Raw genomic sequence first — 6,387 nt, 5'->3', positions numbered from 1 at the left:
CCATATATTTAACACCATGTCCCCCTTCCAAATCGTGATCTTCCTGCAGCTCGAATTGTCGTCGATCGGTTGATTAACTCGGATCTTCCTGCAACTGAAATTTTTTTTTTTCCCGTTTTGTATATTTTCGATGAATTTTTGAATATGTAGGTGTTGATTTTTGGGGGTTTACGGTGTGCGCAGGTCCAGGATGGTGGGTGTCCATGTTCAAAGTAGGGTAGGTTCGACGGCGCAGTGTACAGAGAGAAGAAAAAAGTGGGAAAAGTGGGAAGAACAAGAACAAAAAGAAGACAGGAGTCAGAGAGAAGAAGAAGAAGGGAGTCAAAGAGAAGAAATCAGAAATTAAAAAAACCAAATTATTATTTTATAATAAAAAATAATAATATTTTAATAAAATTGACTAGACTATTTTTTGTTAGGGGTGGAGATGTTTTGGCCTATTACGGTTCACTAGGGTCTATTACTGTTCACTTGAGTAGATAAATGAGCTGGGTGCTGGCGCAAAATCTTTAAGGGTGGAATTGCTCTAATAAGAACCAGATTCCATGACATCGCACCCCGGTCTAACGCTGACTGAGTGACCAACTTAGGGCTAGTTTGGTATTGATGTGCTTTAAAAAAATAAAAAAAAAATGTTTCTGCTGTGCTGTGAGAATAAACAGATGTGAAATAAAGTTGTTGAGTGTTTGGTAAACTTTGTTTAGTTAAAGTGTCTAAGTGTTTGGTAAACTTGTTTAGTTAAAGTGTCTAAGTGTTTGGTAAATTTTTATATAAATTGCTTTAATTATGTTAAATGACTAAAAAGGATATGACATTTAATGTGATATAATAATTGTCAAAGACAATAATGTTGGGACAAAGATAGTAATTTTGTAAAACATGTTGGGGTATACTTGCTATTTGAAAATTTCATTAAATAACCATTAATTACTACGAATAGTGGAAGCAAAGGAAATGGAGTTAAAGAAGTCACTGGATACTGATGAGGTTTTTATGGAAACTGAGGAAAGCGAGTTTGAGCAAGTTCAAGCTGGAGGTAATAGGAAGAGGATTAGAAATGAGTATAAAGGTGGAGCGGGTCCTAGCTACAATTTGGAGGATGTTGATTGATGAAGTCACTATTATGGAACTGTAGGGACTAGGATGTTTTTTGTATTATCAAACCTAGATCCAACCTTGATAGATTGCTTAATGCTTTATTGTCTAAGAGATTCACGAATGTGTTTTTTGCTAGTGGGGAGGGAAGGGCAGGGGGTCTTTGCCTTTGTTGGAACAATTGTAATATTAATATGAATGTGCTTGCTCATAACTCTAGATTTATTCACTGTGATGTTTTAAATAAGCAAACAAACATTAATTTCTTATGTGCCTTTGTTTATGCTTATCCTCAAAAACATCTTCAACCTCAACTATGGAACAATATCCTTGATCTAAAGCCTACAAATATCGGAATTAACCCTTGGCTTCTCTTTGGTGACTTTAACAATATCATTAATATTACTGAGAAGGTTGGAGGTAATAGAAGTGTCCCAACTCACATGATAGACTTTAATAAGTTCTTAAGTGATGGCAGTTTAATTTCAATCCCTACATTAGAAATGCCTTTCACTTGGTGTAACGGTCATAAAGATAGCACCATTATTTATGAAAGATTGGACAGGACCATTACTAACTCTGATTGGCTAAACTTACACCCCATTGCCTCTCTTCATAAGTACCACATTTTCAACTCAGATCATAGCCCAATCTTATTGGATACTAATACCTTATGTAACACTAATGTTGTAGGTAATAATAAGTTCAAATTTAAGGCTATGTGGTTAACTATATGAATGCTGTAAGTAAAGCTTGGAGTGATGGCATGCCTAGTAACTCTTGTGATAAGGTTAGGGGTTACTTAGGTAGATTCAAATTTCTTATCAAGAAATGAAATAAGGATATATTTGGAAACATCTTTGATAAGAAAAAGGTTCTCATAAGTGAAATAGATAAAGTCTAACAAGATAGTATAAGTATGCATGATTCTAGCATTTTGTTAAACAAGGAGTGTGCTATTAAAAGGCAACTTTATCAAGTTCTCAGAAATGACGAAACCTTATGGGTAGAGGTGGAATTTTTTCTTGAAAATCCCGAACTGTCCCGAACCCATCCTGAAATTTGATAGAAAAATGCCTAAACCGAATTTCCTGAAAAATTCGGTACTTGAAATCGAACCGATCCCGAAAGTTTCGATTTGGGATTCAACCACATATTTGAAAGTGTTCGGTAATCCCGAACCAAACCGAATATTATATTTATTTATTTATTTATAATTTATAATTAGAAATTACTTTGACCGTTGAATTGGTTAAAATCTAATCCAACTGACCATTGTGAGTTAGGTCTTTTGTATTCCTCTCACTTCCTCAGACTCTCTCAGTCGTTCACTCTCCCTTTCTCAAAAAACTAGTTCGAACGCTGCTCTCGCCACTCTTTCGTCCACTTCAATGGTGCTCATCCGACCACACACAGAGAGATGTAGGAAGACGTGAATCCGCAACCAATTGAGTCCCAAAATCTAGGTAAGGGTTTCTGATTTTCACTAGTTTTTGTTCTTTAGGGTTTAGGGTCAAATTTCATGTTGATTAACTTGATTGATGAGTATTTTGTTGAATGTGTGAGGGTTTAAGGACTGTGGGTTTCAGATTAGGGTGGTTGCAATACAGGACCTGCTGCCTTTGGGAGGGTGGGTGCACGAATTTATGGGTTCATTCAGATTAAGATTAGGGTGGGTGGGTGCACGAATTTGTAGAATAAAATTATAAGGGATGGAGAGATAGGACCTGCACAAATTGTAGGGTGTTTCAGATTAGGGTGGGTGCAGTGCAAGACCTGCAGGCCTTTGGGAGGGTGGGTCACAGGTGGACGAAGTTGTCGGTTCATCGGATTAGGCTCAAATTAAGATTAAGGTGGGTGGGTGCACGAATTTGTAGAATAAAATTATAGTGGGTGGGTGCACGAATTTGAAGAGCAAATGAAGGAATGCAATGATCCCAAATATGACAATCACTAATAAGAAGGTCTTGGCGAGCTAAAGCATCCGCCACAAAGTTAGCCTCTCTAAAAATATGTTTCTAGTTAATGCAAGCAAATTTGGTCGTTGTCCACTTAACATCTTCAATAAGAGCACTTCCACCAGAAGCAAAAGAGGCCGGCACCCAATGGAAAAAATAGGTTGAGACTCAGCCAATCCACTCCAGCCCGTGGAATAGACTGGCACCTAGCCCAAGCCAATCCACAGGCCGACCTAAAATCAACAAAGGAAGGAGACGGCTCATCTAACGCCATGCTAACGTCATGGCTACCGTCTCTCTCATCTGGAACCCCATCCCGATCCCTGGAACCCCATCAACCCCTTCCCCTGATAAATCCATATATTTAACACCATGTCCCCCTTCCAAATCGTGATCTTCCTGCAACTCGAATCGTCGTCGATCGGTTGATTAACTCGGATCTTCCTGCAACTGAAATTTTTTTTTTTCCCGTTTTGTATATTTTCGATGAATTTTTGAATATGTAGGTGTTGATTTTTGGGGGTTTACGGTGTGCGCAGGTCCAGGATGGTGGGTGTCCATGTTCAAAGTAGGGTAGGTTCGACGGCGCAGTGTACAGAGAGAAGAAAAAAGTGGGAGTGGGAAAAGTGGGAAGAACAAGAAGAAAAAGAAGACAGGAGTCAAAGAGAAGAAGAAGGGAGTCAGAGAGAAGAAGTCAGAAATTAAAAAAACCAAATTATTATTTTATAATAAAAATTAATAATATTTTAATAAAATTGACTAGGCTATTTTTTGTTAGGGGTGGAGATGTTTTGGCCTATTACTGTTCACTTGAGTAGATAAATGAGATGGGTGCTGGCGCAAAATCTTTAGCGGTGGAATTGCTCTAATAGGAACCAGATTCCATGACATCGCACCCCGGTCTAACGCTGACTGAGTGACCAACTTAGGGCTAGTTTGGTATTGATGTGCTTTAAAAAAAAAATGTTCCTGCTGTGCTGTGAGAATAAACAGATGTGAAATAAAGTTGTTGAGTGTTTGGTAAACTTTGTTTAGCTAAAGTGTCTAAGTGTTTGGTAAACTTTGTTTAGTTAAAGTGTCTAAGTGTTTGGTAAACTTTTATATAAATTGCTTTAATTATGTTAAATGACTAAAAAGGACATGACATTTAATGTGATATAATAATTGTCAAAGACAATAATGTTGGGGCAAAGATAGTAATTTTGTAAAACATGTGGGGGTATACTTGCTATTTGAAAATTTCATTAAATAACCATTAATTACTACGAATAGTGGAAGCAAAGGAAATGGAGTTAAAGAAGTCACTAGATACTGATGAGGTTTTTATGGAAACTGAGGAAAGCGAGTTTGAGCAAGTTCAAGTTGGAGGTAATAGGAAGAGGATTAGAAATGAGGATAAAGGTGGAGCGGGTCCTAGCTACAATTTGGAGGATGTTGATTGATGAAGTCACTATTATGGAACTGTAGGGGCTGGGGTTGACTTGATTTTGCCTCGCAATTTAATTGTCTTTGTTGTTTAGATGTTTTTTGTATTATCAAACCTAGATCCAACCTTGATAGAAGGCTTAATGCTTTATTGTCTAAGAGATTCACGAATGTGTTTTTTGCTAGTAGGGAGGGAAGGGCAGGGGGTCTTTGCCTTTGTTGGAACAATTGTAATATTAATATGAATGTGCTTGCTCATAACTCTAGATTTATTCATTGTGATGTTTTAAATAAGCAAACAAACATTAATTTCTTATGTGCCTTTGTTTATGCTTATCCTCAAAAACATCTTCAACCTCAACTGTGGAACAATATCCTTGATCTAAAGCCTACAAATATCGAAATTAACCCCTGGCTTCTCTTTGGTGACTTTAACGATTAAAGTGGAGGGCAAAATAGGCATTTTACCATTAATTTGGAAGGCTCCAGAAAATTTGGAGCAATGGGATGATGCCACGTGTGTGGATGTGAGGAAGAGAAGGTTGTGGAAGAGAAAATGAGGGAAATGATGGACTAAAGGTTGGTTTGGTATTGTTGTGCTTTGAAAAAAAGTTGCTTCTGCTGTGCTGTGAGAATAAGCAGCTGTGAAATAAAGCAGCAGAGTGTTTAGTAAACTTTTTTGTAAAAGTGCTTTTGAAGAAGAAAAAAAAAGCAGTATTATAGTGTTTGGTAAAATTTTATGTAAAACAAATGTGAAAAAAAAGCTGGTTTTTCAAAGTTAGGTTTTGCAGCTTCTTGTTTTTGGCTTTTTTCACCCAAAACTATGAAAAAAAGCTGAAGCTGAATGTTTACCAAACACAAAAACAGTTCATAGCTTTTTTTTATACCAGTTTTTTTTCAGAATTACCTCAGTACCAAATCAGGCCTAATAAAAGGGAAGAACCGAAAGGGAAAGGTAAGGAAGGAGGGAACACCGAATCACTTGGACCCGACGACCCGACCCTATTCCTTTCGCCTTCTTCGGCGATTTTTCTGGCGAACCACGTCAAACAACCCTTGGGAAAACACTCCATGGCCTTCCCTCTACCCATTCCACCCCAAAATTTGATGGAATTTGGCCTTAAAAATTATGAAACCGCACCGGGAAAGGTGCAACGGAGTTCGGGGTGGTGATCCACCAAACCTAAATAAAACTTCCACCACCACCATCAATGAACTCCCCTCAACCTAAAGAACAAAGCCATGCATTAGTTGGGGCAGCAGAGCACCGGAGGTGACGAATCGAAACCACCCATTTCTAGGGTTTTCGGAGGGTTTGAGTGAAATTAGGGCTTTTCCCGGCCAAATTGGACTTCGGCCCAAGTATGAAAAATGTTCCTCTCCTTGATTTGTACATTCTTGCAAATTTAGGTAATTTTTGGAAATAATTAAATTTTCCTACGAGTTGGGGCGACGGCACGTGGCCAGTGGGCCAACGCTGTCTTTTCATGCAGGTTTTGATATTTTAAATCTATAATTGGTACCCATTTGGTGTGCTTTGATTGTGAAAACTAATGTTAAATATTCCATTATTAGAGTATTTTTGGAAATAGATAAAAGGTTGAATGGTGAACTACGAAAGGCTTGATCTCGCTCAAGGGTACATAGGTAGTCTAACAGGGTTAGATGCAACCTTAAATAATTGAAATGAATCTTTTTTTGGGATTTTGAATTAAGAAAAGGAATTTGGAGATTAATTGTAAAATTAAATCTTATGTTTAACGCCGCCCATCACTACCTCTGCGACCACCCATTTCAAGAGCATCTACGCCAAGAGGAAGAAGGGTTCAATTATCAACAAGAGGAAGGGGTCCACCATCAACAGCAACGAGTCATTCATGAACAAGGGGAAGGGGCCACAGGGGCGAAA

Source organism: Pyrus communis, chromosome 10, assembly GCF_041283825.1.
Source record: "Pyrus communis isolate YQ-2024b chromosome 10, ASM4128382v1, whole genome shotgun sequence".
Taxonomy (NCBI): domain Eukaryota; kingdom Viridiplantae; phylum Streptophyta; class Magnoliopsida; order Rosales; family Rosaceae; genus Pyrus; species Pyrus communis.
This window is presented reverse-complemented; position numbering follows the sequence as displayed.